Genomic DNA, 17,854 nt, shown 5'->3' on the forward strand with positions numbered 1-17,854 from the left:
CACAAGCAGGGAGGGGGAGTGGGAGAGGGAGAAGCAGGCTTCCGCTAAGCAGGGAGCCCGATGTGGGGCTTGATCCCAGCACCCTGGGATCATGACCTGAGCCGAAGGCAGACACTTAAGCGACTGAGCCACCCAGGCGCCCCTACTATCTCTATTTTATAAGTGAGGAAAACAGAAGAGTGTGGTTGAAGTGACTTACCAAGTTCTCACAACTGGTTAGAAGTTTACTGGATATCAGAACCATGCCTTTCTAGCTCCAGAAGTCATGCTTTTGACCACTATTCTGTTGTTGCGGGTCTTGCCAAGAATAATCTCATAGCAATCGATATAATCTAGAATAGATAGCTCAAGGAGAAGATTGGCCTAAAGAGTGGCTTAAAAATACTTTCTAGCTATGAGATTCAGAGGATTCTTGGGATACTAAATGAATTGGGAGCCTCCCGGGACTCCACTGGAAAACTATACAGCAGGTAGATTCTTGACAGTCTCAGATCTAAATTTGTGGTTTCAGCAATTCCCTAAGGACCCCAGAGGTCCATGACAAATATGGAATGCTTCACAAATTTGAGTATCATCCTTGTGCACGGGCCATGCTAATCAATTCTGTTGTTCCATTTTTGTATATATGCTGCTGAAGCAAACACTGGAGTGTTCTTCCATTATCATAGTTTTGAGTACTTAATCATAGTGGTCCATCAACTTTTTTTTTTTAAGATTTTATTTATTTATTTGAGAGAGAGTGAGAGAGAGTGCATGAGAGGGGTAGGGTCAGAGGGAGAAGCAGACTCCCCACTGAGCAGGGAGTCCGATGCGGGACTCGATCCCAGGACTCCAGGATCATGACCTGAGCCGAAGGCAGTCGCTTAACCAACTGAGCCACCCAGGCACCCTGGTCCATCAACTCTTGATTATTCCAGTTCTTCAGTATTCGTCTTAAATTATGGTCTCTAGAACAGAACATAATATCCAGATATGAATATAGCAGGAACTAGAGCTGAGCTTTTACTTTCCTAATTCTAAGGTACTGTTTGGTTCTTTTAATGTACACAGCTCCATTTTGAAATTGTTTTTCCTTTTTGCAATCTGACTTATTTTTCGTATCTTTAATTTTCATTTGGTGAAATTCAGTTGAGTTTTTTATAGATAGTGACTTAAACATGACAGATGCTTAGTAGTTTTGAGAATGTTTGAAATTTTTATAGATAGTGACTTAGACAATTGAAATTTTTATAGATAGTGACTTAAGCATGACAGATGCTTAGTAGTTTTGAGAATGTTTGAAAAGAAGACTTCTCTGAAAACTTACCTCTTGTTTCTAAAATATTTGCTTTTAAGAGTGAGATGCTTTCGGGCGCCTGGGTGGCTCAGTTGGTTAAGCGACTGCCTTCAGCTCAGGTCATGATCCTGGAGTCCTGGGGTCGAGTCCCACATCGGGCTCCCTGCTCAGCGGGGGGTCTGCTTCTCCCTCTGACCCTCTTCCCTCTCTTGCTATCTGTCTCTCATTCTCTCTCAAATAAATAAATAAAATCTTAAAAAAAAAAGAGTGAGATGCTTTCAAATTATATCTTTTAATGTGGTGTTAAAGGTGGGAAATGTCACTTAATATTTCCTGCCTTCAGCACCTGATTTTCCTTACTTTATATTTGTAGTATTATTGTATGGACATGTTCAAATCAGAATAATTAAAAGTTTTGTGGCATGTTTAAGAATCTAGTAATGTATTATACTTAGATCTTCAGGAGCTTTTGTTTTTAAATCATTGCTCAATTCTTTTTGTTTTTGTTTTAATTTTTTTAAAGTAGGCTCCATGCCCATGGTGGAGCCCGACATGGGGCTTGAACTCACGACCCTGAAATCAAGACCTGAGCTGAGATCAAGAGTCGGATGCTTAACCGACTGAGCCACCCAGGCGCCCCAACATTGTCTTCTTTAATGTCTGTTTGGTGATACTTGAAGTCCAAAGAGATTTTGTCTTCAAAACAGAACAGTAATTCCCAGCTCAAAATAATAGAAATTTCAGCCTACTGAGGTAAAAGTCATCTCTGGGTTTGCAATAAAGTGTCTGTCAGGAAATCACATGTGATGACAGGGGAGTAGTCTAGGTCTGTAGGAGACAAAGAGGAAGAAATTCTTGTTACCCATTTATTTCCTCTTAGGGGAGGGTAAGATAGCAAATGTTGCTTATCCATCATATTTGTGATATCATGATCTTATACTTCACAGAGATTTTTTATTAAAATAGTATTGACACTTTCATTGAGGCTGTTAGAAAAATTTGATCTTAATAGTGCAAGTTGTAATCGGGAAAGCAGTATTTGACATTTGAATATTGCTTTCCTGGTTTGGATGTGAAATTTTTTAGTTGGAGAGAAATTCTCATATTTGATTTCTGAGCTAGAGTCTTAATCAGATGTTGACAATTTAATTTGAACATAAATCATTTCAGCAAATATCAGTAGCAGGGAATTCATTTCCTGGTGTACTTGGGAAGGATGTTACTAGGAAGTTTTAGTACCATGATTTCTAGAGGCCCTCTGCTGATACCCTCTGGTATTGCTGAGAGTAATGTTTCATGAAGTAACATGCTAATTCTTCTGTATTATGCTAGTGATTCTTACAGCCTGCAGTGTATTTTAAACATAATTTTCTTGGTTAATACTAATATAATCCGAAAGTCTTATTTTTAATTACCAACCAGGTTATGGAACTAATTCTTTTGTTTTTATTGAAGTATAACTGACATAAATATCCTATTAGTTTCAGATGTACATTATAGTGATTTGCTATTTTCATACATTATGAAATGATCCCTAGTGATAAGTGTAGTTACCATCTGTCATATACAGAGTTATTACAGTATTATTGGCTATATTCCCTATGCTGTACATTATGTCCCCATGACTTATTTATAACTGGAAGTTTGTACCTCTTAATCCCCTTCATCTATTTTGCCTCCCCCCACCCCTCCCCCTCTGGTAACCAGCAGTTTGTTTCCTGTATCAGTGAGTCAATTTCTGTTTTGTTTTGTGTATTTTGTTTTTTAGATTCCACATATAAGTGAAATCATACAGTATTTGTCTTTCTCTGTCTGATTTATTTCATTTAGCATAATACCCACTGCGTCTATTCAGGTTGGTGCAAATGGTAAGATTCCATTCTATTTTATGGCTAATACTCTGTTGTGTATATATACCATATCTTCTTTATCCATTCATCTATCCATGAACACTTAGGTTGCTTATGAATCTTGGCTGTTGTAAATAATGCTTCAGTGAGCATAGGGTTGCATATACCTCTTCATACAATCCCAAAGTCTTATTTTTAATTACCAGCCAGGTTATGGAACTAACTCTTCATGAATGTTGGCCTAAATTCTGAACTTTGCAAAGATTCTTATGGTTAGTAAGTAATAGGATTTTTACTTTGTTTAGGTTTTAAGTAAGAGAAAGTTGAAAATGTACCTTGAAAACCTAATTTAATGTAAATGTGCTTGCCTTTTTACGATCCTAGATTGTAAAAGATCCTAGATACGGCAGCTTTCCAAAGACTCAATCTTTATTCCCTTGCCTTGCTTTTAGAATTTACTTATAACATGAACATCTTCTTTAATAACTTAAAGTATTTCCTATGTCTGACTCTATTAAAGCATTTTGGGAGTATGCTCTAAATAGCATTATAATTGAAAAGCTGATTTCAAGGACAACAATATAATTTTAAACGTTCATTAAAATGGACCTTGGTATCTTCTTGGGATCACTTCCAATGTTAGTATTCTGAGGACTCCAGCTTAGCACTTTAAATGTAGGTAAATTTAGTCAAATTACATTTAATTTTTCAATTTAGGTTGGACAGATAATGAAAGATATCCTTATAGGTTCCTTTTTCTCTGTGGGTGTGTATGTGTGTATGTGTCCACACAGTTGTCACGTGCATGGTAGACTTGTTGGAGAGCTGAATAATCCAAGAAAGTCTGTTTATTATTTTGATATTTTGAAAGCTTATTTGGGTGCCATTAATTTCTCATGATGAATATTTATTTATACGTGGTTTATGATACTGTGATGATGAGCATTTAATATCCACCTTGGATCCATAATCATATAGGTAGGTTCCCTATGACCTAATATTTAAAAAAATAAAATAAAAGAAAGGACATTAACTGTCTACAGTAGTGGCCTCCAAATTATTTTGATCACCCACACCTTTAGCGTATCTCTAATATTTTTATGTTACAAATTGTGCACATATAATTGTTCCTATAAATTACATCCATCATATAACTTAAAAAATAAAAGGATGTGATAGTAATATAAATGGAAGTTACAATGTTTTCTTACCGCAGTCCATTGGATTGTCTTGCATACATACTGGGGTGCATGTATCCTATATTTAGATCAAGATTAAAAGTTAGAATAATTTTCCTCTAAAGAATTTTTGGATAATATGAAAATAATATGAAAATCATTTATATTTACCTTAGGAATGTGATGCTAACCACAATATAAGAACAGATTTTACAACAGATTTTACAGTTTTGAGGTAGGCTGTCTTGGGAAGATCAGGCAAAAGCTGGAGAACCACACATCATGCATGTTGTAGGAAATATCTGTGACTCCAGTTGAGAGTCTGGCTGGACTAAACAACCTTTGATACTCCTAAATTCTGTCACTGTAGGTAGGAATTCATAGGTGGAACATTTAAATTTGAAACACTGTAGGAAAGCTAGCCTGTGAATGAAGATCTGGAACAGGACTACACTGGGAAATTGTTCCACTTCTTCATCCAGACCTTCTGCTCAGAACTTCTGCTGTTTTCTTTAGAAATTTGATGATTTCTGATTCTCAAGCCGTCTCCACATAGGAGAAAGTTTTAATGCCTCTTGTAAGCCGATAGCTTGACTATATGGGAGAGTAATACGTAAGTAAGGAATTCCAACAATGAACTTTATCAACAAACTTTTGCTCTGCTTCTTTATACCAAATAAAAAGAGAAGCAAGGAGAAAGAGAACATGAAGCAAGTTTAGAGTGAACAGTTATTTTAGTGTATAATATCTTAGATGACTTAGTAAATAAATTCCCTCTAAAAGATGTAAGTACTGTTTAATTAAAAATAATTTGTTCTGCAGTATAATTGAATAGCTTCACTTTTTTAAGCTCAAAATTGTATCACCATAAAAACAAAAACTTTAGTATCCATACACCCCTTCCTTTTTCTTTTTTCTTTTTGGTGAGGGGATGGTTTTGTGAAATCCAGTTAGCAAAGATAAGCCAGCAATAAACTTAACAGCTTTTTCACTATACTTGATTTGAGTATTGTGCTACAGAGTACCTACTTAGGTTTCTCTGTTGTGGTGGTGGTTTTCTTCTCCCCTGAAACACCCTGTTCTCTCATTGTTCACATAGAGGCAGAAGCCCTTCTGCTCCAATGAGTCTAAGAGTCTCAAATGCTGGAATCGTGACTTGAGATTTTTTAAAATGGCTAATCCTGAGGCGCCTGGGTGGCTTAGTTGGTTAAGTGACTGCCTTCGGCTCAGGTCATGATCCTGGAGTCCCGGGATCGAGTCCCGCATCAGGCTACCTGCTCAGCAGGGAGTCTGCTTCTCCCTCTCCCGCTCCCCCCTTTTGTGCTCTTTCTCTCTCTCACTCTCTCTCTCAAATAAATAAATAAAATCTTTAAAAAAATAAAAAAATAAATAAAATGGCTAATCCTGCATTTGTTGAGATTTCCCTCTCAGGACCACTTCTCTTTTTAAAATATGAAAACCACAGAATGAATGGCCATAAAAGTGAAAGAGAGTCCTAATTCTGATCTGTTTATTTCTGAATGTTTCTTTATATGAATTTTAATAATGGAGTAGTACGTCACAGGAACTGAAGATTCATATAACCTACCCCATATGGATGTTCTGTGGGAAATGTTTTCTGGAACTTTAGTGAAATAGAAGGTTATAGAACATAATATAATCTTGGGGAGCATATGTTGTGTTTATTAATAAAAGTCTCATATGTTAAGCGGCTATGCAAATACTCATCTAAATAACCACCTATTGTAGTGTAGGAGTAGAATATCTTAAACATTGTTTTCTGGTATTAGCTCACCAGAGGCTTTCCAACAACATTGAACTTGTTTTCAACGATTGTAGATTGTTCAGGCCAGAACTATACATTTTTCAAGGTTAAAGAACAGTGTCCATGTTTTCTTTTGCTTGGATCTGTTGTCTGGTACAAAGATGCAACACAGTTGAAGACAACAGTCTACCCACTTTGTTATTGAAACTGATGTTTGTGATTGGAAACATTTCTCTGATAAGCTTCTTTCCATTTTCCATTTTCCTTGGGTATCACACAGTGTCTTTACAAAATTTGTGATGAGTTACACCAAAGATAGAATCAAATTAAGTTTAAGCAGATAAATACCTGTGAGGTTAATTTAGTCTTCTTAGAAATGTTCCCCCAGAGGGCTTTCAATATAAGGTGATCTTGCTTAAGTTTCTTGGCAAAAAAATGGAATTCAGGCTGTTTTCTGTTGTCAGAAGTTTAGCTTTGTGAGAATGGGAATAAAGATTTTATGATCTGATTACAGCTCAGGAGACTTTAGGCCACAGTATAAATTACCTGCCTTGGGTCTACATACTGGTTTGGGATGTATATCCCTTATTTTTTGCTCCTAGTTCTATGGCCTTATCTTTCGTTGCATTTAGGTGCAGAGATTTGTGGATTGGTACCGACATCTAAGACAAGCTTGACTTTTTTATCTTGTTTTCATCATTATAAGGATTTGTAACTCTAGTGTTTTACTAAATAAAGTCAATTGAAAAAAAATTTTTCTTATTTAGAGGGGTCACACTTTGTCACATATAGACTGTGTTTACTGAGTATTTTTTTCCTTTTAGTGGGATTTACCTAAAAATTAGGTAAAAAAAGAACTAGCTACTGTTGAAACTGGCAAAAAAAAAAAAATCTTTGCAAGAGGAATTGATGTTTATATAAGGAAAAAACATTCCTCTGTGTCTCTCCTTTACTACAGCACACAACTACACTTTACTTCTGGTCACGAGATGTGTGGGTTCCTCCCCCCTGACACCAAGCACTTCTCTGCAATACCAGCTGGGTGTTCCACAATTTGATGCAGTTCTGACCTTACCTGAGGATAGGTTCAGATCCCACAGATTAAGGGCACAGACCCACAGGACTGACTCCCCTTCCCCTTCAGCTGCCATTGGCAAATCCAGGTTTTCACCTGTGCTTTGACCAGCTGGCTATAGATGAAATGATCCCACCACTCACCGCTTGGGTTCCATTAATTTGCTAGAGTGGCTTACAGAACTCAGGAAAATATTTTACTTACTAGATCACAGGTTTATTATAAAAGGATATAACTCTAGAATGGCCAAGAGATGCAAAGGGCAAGGTATATAGGAAGAGGTGCAGAGCTTCCATGCCCTCTAGGTATGTCTCCTTCCCAGAACCTCCATGTATTCACCAACCCGGAAGTTCTCAGAACCCCATAGTTAAGGCATTTTTGTGGGAGCTTCATTACATAGACATGATTGATTAGATCACTGGCCTGTGGTAATCACAATCTCCAGTCCCTCCTTAACTCCTTGGAGGTGAGGGTGGGTGGGGCTGAAAATTCCAACTCTAATTACATGGTTGGTTCCCCTGGCAACCATCTCCCATCCTGTGGTTAACTAGGGGCTTTCTTTAAGTCGCCGCATTAACATAAAATCAGGTGTGGTTGAATGGGGGCTTGTTTTGAATAATATGTCCCCTTTATGCTCCAAAGCTATTTTAGGATCTAAGGACAAAAGACCAAATACTGTAACAAAAGATGCTCCCTTTGCTCTTAATGCTTAGGAAGTTCCAAGAGTTTGGGGAGCTATGAGCCAATAACTGGATAGAAGACCAAAGAATATTTATTACAAATCACATATTTATTACATATCATATGCTGAAAATGTCAAAGCCATCCTTTTTTGTATGATTGAATGTTTAAGTCTATATTTTTCTGTAGAGACTTTCTCTCTCCTTAAAGATTAGAGCCCTTGGGATTTTTCTTCCTCTTAGCTCTTATCATTCGTTGTTTGTAGCTTCACAATTCTGTATTGTCCTAGTACTGTATTTTTGAAATCACAGCTGGAAAATCTGAAAAGCATTTTGACAAAGGAAGACTGAATCATGACCTTAGACCAACAATAAGCTACAGGAACAAATTAAGCTAAGAAATTAATATTATTTCAGGGGCACCTGGGTGGCTCAGTTGGTTAAGCGACTGTTTGGCTCATCATGATCCCAGAGTCCTGGGATCAAGTCCCGCATCAGGCTCCCTGCTCAGCTGGGAGCCTGCTTCTCCCTCTGCTTTTCTCTCTCTCTCTCTGTCAAATAAGTAAATAAAATCTTAAAAAAAAAAAAAAATTAATATTGTTTCAGATACATATTTTTGTCTTTAGTCTTTCAGAGAAGTGTGAAACCAAAAATTTAAAAGTCGTCTCTGCTTTTCAACACAATTAGAAGTATAAAACATTCTACTTGCTTATAAATTTGCTTAAATTTTTTGTGAAGGAGTTTCTGTAGACTCATATACTACCATTTTTCAGATTCTTAGAGCTCTCACAAACAAATGTTTTTTTCACCATATCTAACCCAAGGAAAATTTATTTTAACCTTTATGTTTATCATTAAAACATTTATTTAAAAAAAGCCACTAATCAGAACTCTCTATATTCTGTTTCCTTTCTCAGGCAACAGTTTTTAAACTTTTAACTTTTTATACTGGAATTTATTTAAATATTTTCTAAATAATATGCCATTTGTTTCTTTCTTTCTTTTTTTTTTTTAAAGATTTTATTTATTTATTTGACGGAGAGATACACAGCAAGAGAGGGAACACAAGCAAGGGGAGTGGGAGGGGAGAAGCAGGCTTCCCGCGGAGCAGGGAGCCCGATGTGGGGCTCCATCCCAGGACCCTGGGATCATGACCTGAGCCGAAGGCAGACGCTTAACGACTGAGCCATCCAGGCGCCCCCATTTGTTTCTGTTGTAGATAATATCTGTTGATTTCCTACATGAAGATGATGATTAAGCTCTCTTATCTTTCCTGCCCACATCTTATTAAAATTTTAGTTAAATTTTGATAAACTGTTTACATATGCCAATGTAAGTATTTTTACATTGTTGGGGAATGGAAAATTTTCCTCTGTCCTTTGAGGTTCTTTTGGCTAGTACAAGAATTAAAGTGACATAAGACAGATTAAGAGGAGAAATCATATTTGATTATTTAAATAAGGTGGCTCCATAAGAATATGAGGCCCACAGGAAGTCAGGTAGTTGAGGCTTATATGCCATCCAGAACTAAGGAGAGGTGGGTAGGGGCCTGGGACTTCAAAGGAAAGGAAGACAATTCACAGGAAGATGAAAAAGAGTGAATGTTTGGTAAACAGATGTTTGCTGGATCATACAGATCCAGTGGGGCATAGAGAGGAATTGTAACAAACAGACTTTGCTCCCTGTCTACCACACCAAGTTCAGGTTATACTGTAGTTACCTGTGGTGATAGCTCCCTTCCTGGAGCAGGTCTTCTATCTAAATTCTTTTAGGCATTTGGGGGAAGGTTAAAGTTTCTTTGTGAGCCTCTGATCCTTAAAAATAATTAGCCTAGAATCATCCACATGCCAAAGATATACACTATGGGGTGGCAAATTTTGCTCTGTTCCAACAGCTTGAACCTTATAAGTACAATATGATTACATTTTCCTTTTTATATAGTTTTTGTTGTCTCTGGAGTTAATTGCTTCAATATTGATTGTTCTTTCTAGCTGTAATTGGGTCATTTCCAAGTTCTGAAAGAGCTGCAGATCTTCTGAATACTTTTAAAAACATCGTGTGTTCTTCTCAGTTTTCATCTTCTTGTTGCCCTTGCTTCTCCAGTTTGAATGGATTACTTTATTTTTTTAAAGATTTTATTTATTTATTTGACAGAGAGAGACAGAGCGAGAGCAGGAACACAAGCAGGGGCAGTGGGAGAGGGAGAAGCAGGCTTCCCGCTGAGCAGGGAGCCTGATGTGGGGCTCGATCCCAGGACCCTGGGATCATGACCTGAGCCAAAGGCAGATGCTTAACGACTGAGCCACCCAGGCGCCCCTGAATGGATTACTTTAAAAGACTGTTGCACACTTTTTGTTCTGGGACTCCCTTCATCTGTTAATAAATAACAGATTCCCTGTTTCTTTGATTTAATGTTGTCTTCTTCATTGCTTTATTCCTTTCTTTTCATGAAGCACATTCTCCAAGAGCCTTATAAAAAAGGATGCATAGGAGATAATTTTTTAGAAATTGTGCCCATTTCGGGGCTCCTCGGTGGCTCAATTGGTTAAGTGTCTGACACTTGATTTTCGCTCAAGTCATGATCTCAGGGTCATGAGATCAAGCCCTATGTTGGGGCCTGCACTGAGTGTGGAGCCTGCTTAAGATTCTTTCCCTCGGGGCGCCTGGGTGGCTCAGATGGTTAAGCGTCTGCCTTCGGCTCAGGTCATGATCCCAGGGTCCTGGGATCGAGCCCCACATCGGGCTCCTGGCTCAGCGGGGAGCCTGCTTTTCCCTCTGCCTCTGCCTCTTCCCCTGCTCATGCTCTCTCTCTCTATCTCTGTGTATCAAATGAATAAATAAAATCTTTAAAAAAAAAAAATTATTTCCCTCTTCCTCTGCCCCCTCCCACTTGGGCACATCCATGCACACCCTCTCACTCCACAAAGAAAAAAAAACTATGCCCCATTTCAAAATTCCTTTATTTTACTCTAATACTTCCATTTACTGTAATACTTCATTGACTTGGTTTGGAATTTTATGTTGGATAGAATTTCCTCATACAATTTTTAAGCATTGTGTCTTTATTTACTCATTGCTAGTATTGCTATTGAAAAATCTGATGCCATACTGATTCTTGATCCTTTGGATAGCATCTTTTTTTTCTCTAGAATTTTCAAAAGTCTTCTCTTTATTGTCCTGAGGTTTTACAAGTTGTTCCTTGGTGTGAGTCTTATTGGCATTTGTTGGGCTGGATACTTAGGGGTCCTTTTAATCTGGAAAACTGAAAGATTGGATCTTGAAACATTTGTTTTACAGAACTATTGATATATTTTATTCCATCAAAACCAAAAATTTATTTTCCCCACACCTCTCACTAACCTGCCAAGCACTTACCTGACTGGAGAAAAGCTGATTTTGTTTAAAAATTTTATTATGTAATATTTTATTCATACTAAAAAAACTTTATGTAAGCTGTGATGATACACAATAATAAATGACCTATCAACTGACCACACAACTTAAGAATGGGAACATTACCATCACCATGCTCTTAGAGCCATATGTGATTCTCCTACTGTCCAAAATTTTGTATTTCATTCACTTTAGTTTTTATTTATTTTTTATTTTTTAAAGATTTTATTTATTGGACAGAGAGAGACACAGTGAGAGAGGGAACACAAGCAGGGGGAGTGGGAGAGGGAGAGGGAGAAACAGGCTTCCCGCTGAGCAGGAGCCCGATGGGGGGGCTTTATCTCAGGACCCTGAGATCATGACCTGAGCCAGACGCTTAAGGACTGAGCCACCCAGGCGCCCCATCACTTTAGTTTTTAAAAGGTAGTTAATTATGTATGTATGTGACATTAAGCGACTGTTCTTTGTTGTACTTGTTTGGGGGACTTTATTAAATGGTATTATAGTTTATGTAGTCTTGTATGACTTGCTTTTTATGCAAAAATAACATGCCTGAGGTTGATCCATGTTATTGCATATAGCCATAGTTCACTTATATTATTTAATTTTTTTCTGTACTTATTGTGTTCTTTTTGTTAGTCAAAGATTGAGTCTCCTGATGTACTCTTTTGTTTTGCGTCTTTCTTTTATTCTAATTTCTGGGAAATTTCCTTAAAAGTTATTTCCCAATCCTTCTATTAAATATTTCTTTGTTAGAGGCTTTTCTCAAAAGTCTAGTCATCCATGGCTTTCTCTTCTTATTTGAGAGAGGCATTAAAATGCTCTGGGAAGCTATCCTTTGTGAAGGCTTTTGTAGGTTGATGGTTTTTACCATGGAGTAATTAGGCAGAGATCCATTTTATTGGAGGCCCCTCCAGTTGTCAGTGTTATAGTATAGGTCTTTTCGTCAGGTTTTTTTTTTTTTTTTAATTTTTTATTTATTTGATAGAGACACAGCGAGAGAGGGAACACAAGCAGGGGGGAGTGGGAGAGGGAGAAGCAGGCTCCCAGCCAAGCAGGGAGCCTGATGCGAGGCTCGATCCCAGGACCCTGAGATCATGACCTGAGCCGAAGGCAGACACTTAACGATTGAACCACCCAGGCACCCCTCTTCGGTCAGTTTTTCCAGAGGAATTGTTCAGACTCTTGCCTTTGGGAGTGGGTGGATGATGGCAGTGGTAATAAGCCTGGCTGCATATGTTCTGGAAGACTGGGAAGAGGACTGAAATTCTCATCTCTCAGTTTAATCCTTCTGTCCTCAGAATGGTACCTCACCCCAGCCCTCATCTGCATCTAGAGTCTCTCAGTCTGGAATCTTTCTGGTCCCTTGTTTCAGTGCACCTCTGGACTGATCACCTGTGTGGTAGGAGAATGATCTGCTGATCCGACTGCTTATTATAAATAGTTTTAACCAATTCTTCTATTTTCAGGCCCAACTCTATGCCCTTGGTTTTAAAGGAGCCCCTAATACTTGTGTAAGTCCTGACCTTTCTGTAGTTTTAGCATAAGTTGGCTTGCTTCTTGTTGATTTCCTCACACCACCTACTACTCTGCCAAACACTTACTGACCGGAGAAAAGCTGAAATCTAAGTCATTTATTACTGGACCATCTGTTTTTCACCTTCCAAAATTTTATTGACATCTCTTATCTACTGCTATATCCTCTTTAGTTCTCCCTGCCTTGGTGTGTGTGTGCATTTTATTATTTAATTTTAGTAGAAAGCCAAAGTGAATGTGTTCAATCTTTCATGTTTACTCCATTAATCCCCCCCCTTTTTTTTAAAGATTTTATTTATTTATTTGACAGAGACAGAGATAGCGAGAGCAAGAACGCAAGCACCAGGAGAGGGAGAGCAGGCTTCCCCCTGAGGAGGGAGCCCGATACGGGACTCGATCCCAGGACCCTGGGATCATGACCTGAGCTGAAGGCAGACGCTTAACGACTGAGCCGCCCAGGTGCCCCATTAATTCCCCTTTAAAGAGGCTTTTATTAGAATAGAAATTTGAGGGATTTTAGGGGCTCCTGGGTGGCTCAGTTGGTTAAGCGACTGCCTTCGGCTCAGGTCATGATCCTGGAGTCCCGGGATCGAGTCCCGCATCGGGCTCCCTGCTCGGCAGGGAGTCTGCTTCTCCCTCTGACCCTCTTCCCTCTCATGCTCTCTGCCTCAAATAAATAAATAAAATCTTTAAAAAAAAAAAAAAGAAAGAAATTTGAGGGATTTTGATATAGATACGCCCTCTAAAGTCTTCTTTGTCCCCAAAGTAGAAATCACAAAAACATTCATTTCTGAAATAAACAAAAGTCAAGGTATGGAAACAGTCCACCAGTGACTGAATGGATAAAGAAAATGTGTGTGTTTGTGTATTTCATATATATGATATATAGAATATTAGCCATAAAAAATAATGAAATCTTGGCATTTGTACCAACTTGGATGGGCCTTGAGGGCATTATACTAAGTGAAATAAATCAGAGAAAGACAAATACTGTATGATCTCACTTGTATGTAGAATCTTAAAGAACAAAAAACAGCAAAAGAAAACTCCACCAAAAAAGCTCAAGCTCGTGGATACAGAGGATGGTTCCTTGAGGTAGGGGGTGAGGGTAGGTGAAGGGGACCGAAGTACAAACTTCCATTTATAAAATAAATAAATTATGGGGATATATTGTACAACATGGTGACTATAGTTAATAATACTGTATTGCATATCTGAAAGTTGGTAAGAGTAGATCTTAACAGTTCTTATAAGAAAAAAATATTTATGATAGCAGGTGTTAAGACTTACTGTTGTGATCATTTTGTAATATATGCAAATATCGGATCATTATGGTGTACACCTGAAACTAATACATGTGTCCGTTATACCTCAATTTAAAAAAAATGCATGATTCCTTTTGTCTAATAAATCCACTTCTAGGAACTCTTCGACATGTTTGCACACATTTAAACTATAAAAAGAAAAATAGAGCCACTATTGTGAAATAGAAAAGACAGACTTCAGTCCATTTGTTTCTTCCTATTAGCCCCTAAAAGGACAGCATTTCTTTTCTTTAAAGATTTATTTGTTTATTTTAGAGAGCGAGAGCGCACGTAGGGTGGAGGGGCAGAGGGAGAGGGAGAGAGAAAATCTCAAACAGACTTCATGTTAAGCACAGAGCCTGATGCGCGGGGCTCGATCTCACGACCCCGAGATCATGACCTGAGCTGAAATCAGGAGTTGATAAGCACCCAGGTGCCTCTGGACAGCATTTCTATAGCAAAATCACCTTTGTAGTTATCTTCTGTCTCAAATTCTCTTTATTGAATAGCTAAATGTGAACTTCATTGGCCTAGAGTGTTGTAGACAGAATAATCTTTTCTAAAATTTGATTTTAGGGGCACGTGGGTGGCTCAGTCAGTTAAGCGTTCGCCTTTAGCTCAGGTCATGATCTCAGGGTCCTGGGATCAAGCCCCGCGTCGGGCTCCCTGCTCAGGGGGGAGTCTGCTTATCCCTCTCCCTCTGTCCCTCCTCCTGCTTGTGTTCTCTCTCTCTCTCTCTCTCTCAAATAAACAAATAAAAAATCTTAAAAAAAAATTAAATTTGATTTTAGAAATTAAAACTTACTTCCAAATCTTGATTTGGGTGAAGGAAATCTTGATTAAGTTTAACTGAACCCTGGATTTTATTAGGTCTTACACTTAAGTGTTACTTTGGACCATATAACATTGCCAATATTTGAGCAGTTTGAGCTTACAAAAATGGTGATTTTGTGTAATTCAGCATAACAGAGTTAAAGGACCTCAGCAGTTTAGTTAACAGACCCTTCTGTCCAATGTAGAAATTCTTTTTTTTTTTTTTTAAGATTTTGTTTATTTAAGATTTTATTTGTCTGTCAGAGAGAGCACAAGCAGGGGGAGCCGCAGGCCGAGGGGGAAGCTGGCTCCCTGCTGAGCAAGGAGCCCGATGCAAGACTTGTTCGCAGGACCCTGGGATCATGACCTGAACCAAAGGCAGACACTTAACCAACTGAGCCACTTAAGTGCCCCTAGAAATTTGTTCTGTAGCATTCTTGGAAACATTCCTGTAGGAGGGAAGGATGAAATAAAATGACAGCCTAATGCTATGTAAGAGGGAGAGTTGAAGTCCTCGTTTAGTGTAACTTCTAGATTCTAGAGCTGTATCAGAGTCCCTTTTATGTTCTAGAAATTCCACACTATTGAGGCTAGAGGCTATCAGTTCTGTGGAGTACCAGTTTGATATACAACACCTGTGGATATGAACACTAACACTACCTAAAGACCTGGCTGCCATGCTATATATCTGTATAGGATATCAGTAAATATCAATATAGCTGGAGTAGTATTGCTTAATTTTATTTACTTTGTATATAATTTGCATCTATATTTCCTTAAGTTAGTTAATAGTTGAGCTTTAAAATTATAATATGACTGTTGAGGTTTAAAGCATTGTAGAAATAAAATAGACAACAACAATAGCAAAAAGGATGGAGGAGAGTTAATGGAGTCAAATTGTTATTAAGGTCTTGTATTGTTTGGAATGTGGTTAAAGTAGACTATAGTAAGTTAGGAATGTGTGTTATTATTTTCTGGGTAACCACTAAAAGAATAACACAAAAATGTGTAGCTAATAGAAGAAATAAAATGGAATATTAAAACTAGTTGATGTAAAAAAAAAAACTAGTTGATGAATAGAAAAGCAGGAAAAGAAGAATAAAGAACTCATGAGATAAATTTAAAATAAATAGCAAGATGGAACTAGACAGGAAAAGATAATACCATGCAAATACTAGCCAAAAGAAAGGTGATTAAGCTATGTTAATATCAGATAACTTAATTATTAAGGCAAGAAATATTACTAAAGATAAAGAATGATATTTCATAATGCTAAAGTGGTTCTCTTAATAGAAAGATATAATAATCCTAAACAACCTTCTCTTGTTCCTTGGTTTGCCAACCATTCATATGTGTGGTCTTTGGGTCTTTTCTTTTGACTAGTGTTGTCATTTTTTACTGCTAGAGATGTTTCTTTAGTCTGTGAGGGAAGAGTTGTTCCTTTGTCTCTCTGACTGTGGTACTGTCATATTCAACATGCTCTGGGCATTGTAAACAATTGGAAGGGGTACCACTTGAGAGAACAAAACCTCAGAATTATAATTATTTCATTTAGTGTTGCAGTTATTTCTAATGTAATTGTTCTTTAAAAAATGCCAACTATGAGCTATAAAATGTAAATGAAGACTAAAGAAATGGATTCTTTTTTAAAGAATTTTTTTTAAACATTGTGTGATTATATCGAGGTATTATAAAGAACAAACCAGAAAGGAGTAGTTGTCTGTTCATTTATAAGGATTCTTGACAATAAGCCTTTTTTTTTTGGTACTGGGTATTTAAAGCTCTGCAATGATGTGTTATTGTCAAAACTCTTCATTTCTATCTGGAGAGAATGTCCTATTATTTAGAGAAGATCCCATTTTTCTGGAAAAAGACATCTGTTGGTTGATTTACATGCCTAAATGCAAGAAAAGGAGAGGAATTTAAGGAAACAAAAGTGCTGAATCAAGGGGCATACTTGGAAATAGAAATATAATTAGTATCACTTTAAAAAAATTTGTGGTAAATAAGACATAACATAAAATTTATAGTTTAACTCTTTAAGTGTACAATTTAGAAGTATTAAGTATATTCACATTGTTGGCAAACAGATCTCCAGAACTTTTTCACCTTGCAGATCTGAAACTCTATATCCATTAAACAACTCTCTCTTTATCCCCCTCTCTCCAGCCACTGGTAACCACTATTTTACTTTCTGTTTCTTTGAATTTGATTAGATATCTCATATAAGTAGAATCATGCATTTTTACTGTTTTTCTGACTGGCTTATTTCACTGAGCATAAAGTCCTCAAGATTCCTCTATCTTGTAGCATGTGACAGGATAACCTTCTTTTTAAAGACTGAATAATATTCCTTTGATTTATAACCACATTTTAAAAAATTTTTAATTTTTAAAAAATTTTATTTATTTATTTGACACAGAGAGACAGCGAGAGAGGAAATACAAGCAGTGGAAGAGGGAGAAGCAGGCTTCCTGCCGAGCAGGGAGCCTGATGTGGGGCTCAATCCCAGGACCCTGGGATCATGACCTGAGCTGAAGGCAGACGCCCAACGACTGAGCCACCCAGGCGCCCACATTTTTAATTTTTCATTCATCTTTTGATGGGTATTTGGTTTGCTTCCACCTCTTAGCTATTGTAAATTGTGCCACTATAAACACAGGTGTGCAGATATCTCTTTGAGACCCTGCTTGGGTATATACTCAGAAGTAGGATTGCTGAATTACATGGTACTTCTGTTTTTAATTTTTTGAGGAGTTGCCATACCGTATTCCACTATTATTTTACTAATAGTGCAGTTCTGTTTTATGATCCAATCAACAATGCACAAAGGTTCCAATTTCTCCACATACTTAGTAACACTTATATTCTGTTGTTTTGATAGTAACTGTTCTAACCTCATTGTGGTTTTTATTTGCATTTCTCTGATGATTAGTTATTTTGAGCATCTTTTCATATGCTCATTGACCATTTATATATTATCT

The 17,854-nt window shown here is 37.4% G+C and overlaps 1 protein-coding gene and 1 pseudogene across 8 annotated transcripts in view; one reads left to right on the forward strand and one right to left on the reverse strand.

Moving 5' to 3' along the window:
- The window catches only part of TMCC1 (transmembrane and coiled-coil domain family 1), a 251,781-nt gene that overhangs the window by 85,113 nt on the left and 148,814 nt on the right, over nt 1–17,854 (forward strand). The window contains exon 2 of one of the 8 annotated variants that reach the window (XM_054504574.2): nt 1,800–2,029. The exons of 6 other annotated variants lie outside the window; for them this stretch is intronic. The gene's annotated coding sequence lies outside the window, so the exon portion shown is untranslated. The remainder of the gene's footprint in view (nt 1–1,799; nt 2,030–17,854) is intronic. One more of the 8 variants, XM_054504576.2, reaches the window with a different exon arrangement.
- Nucleotides 541–640, reverse strand: LOC123834997 (U6 spliceosomal RNA; annotated as a pseudogene).

The sequence above is a fragment of the Mirounga angustirostris genome, unplaced genomic scaffold, assembly GCF_029215605.1.
Source record: "Mirounga angustirostris isolate CCGP_5_RB_7025 unplaced genomic scaffold, mMirAng1.0.hap1 SCAF_1, whole genome shotgun sequence".
Taxonomy (NCBI): Eukaryota; Metazoa; Chordata; class Mammalia; order Carnivora; family Phocidae; genus Mirounga; species Mirounga angustirostris.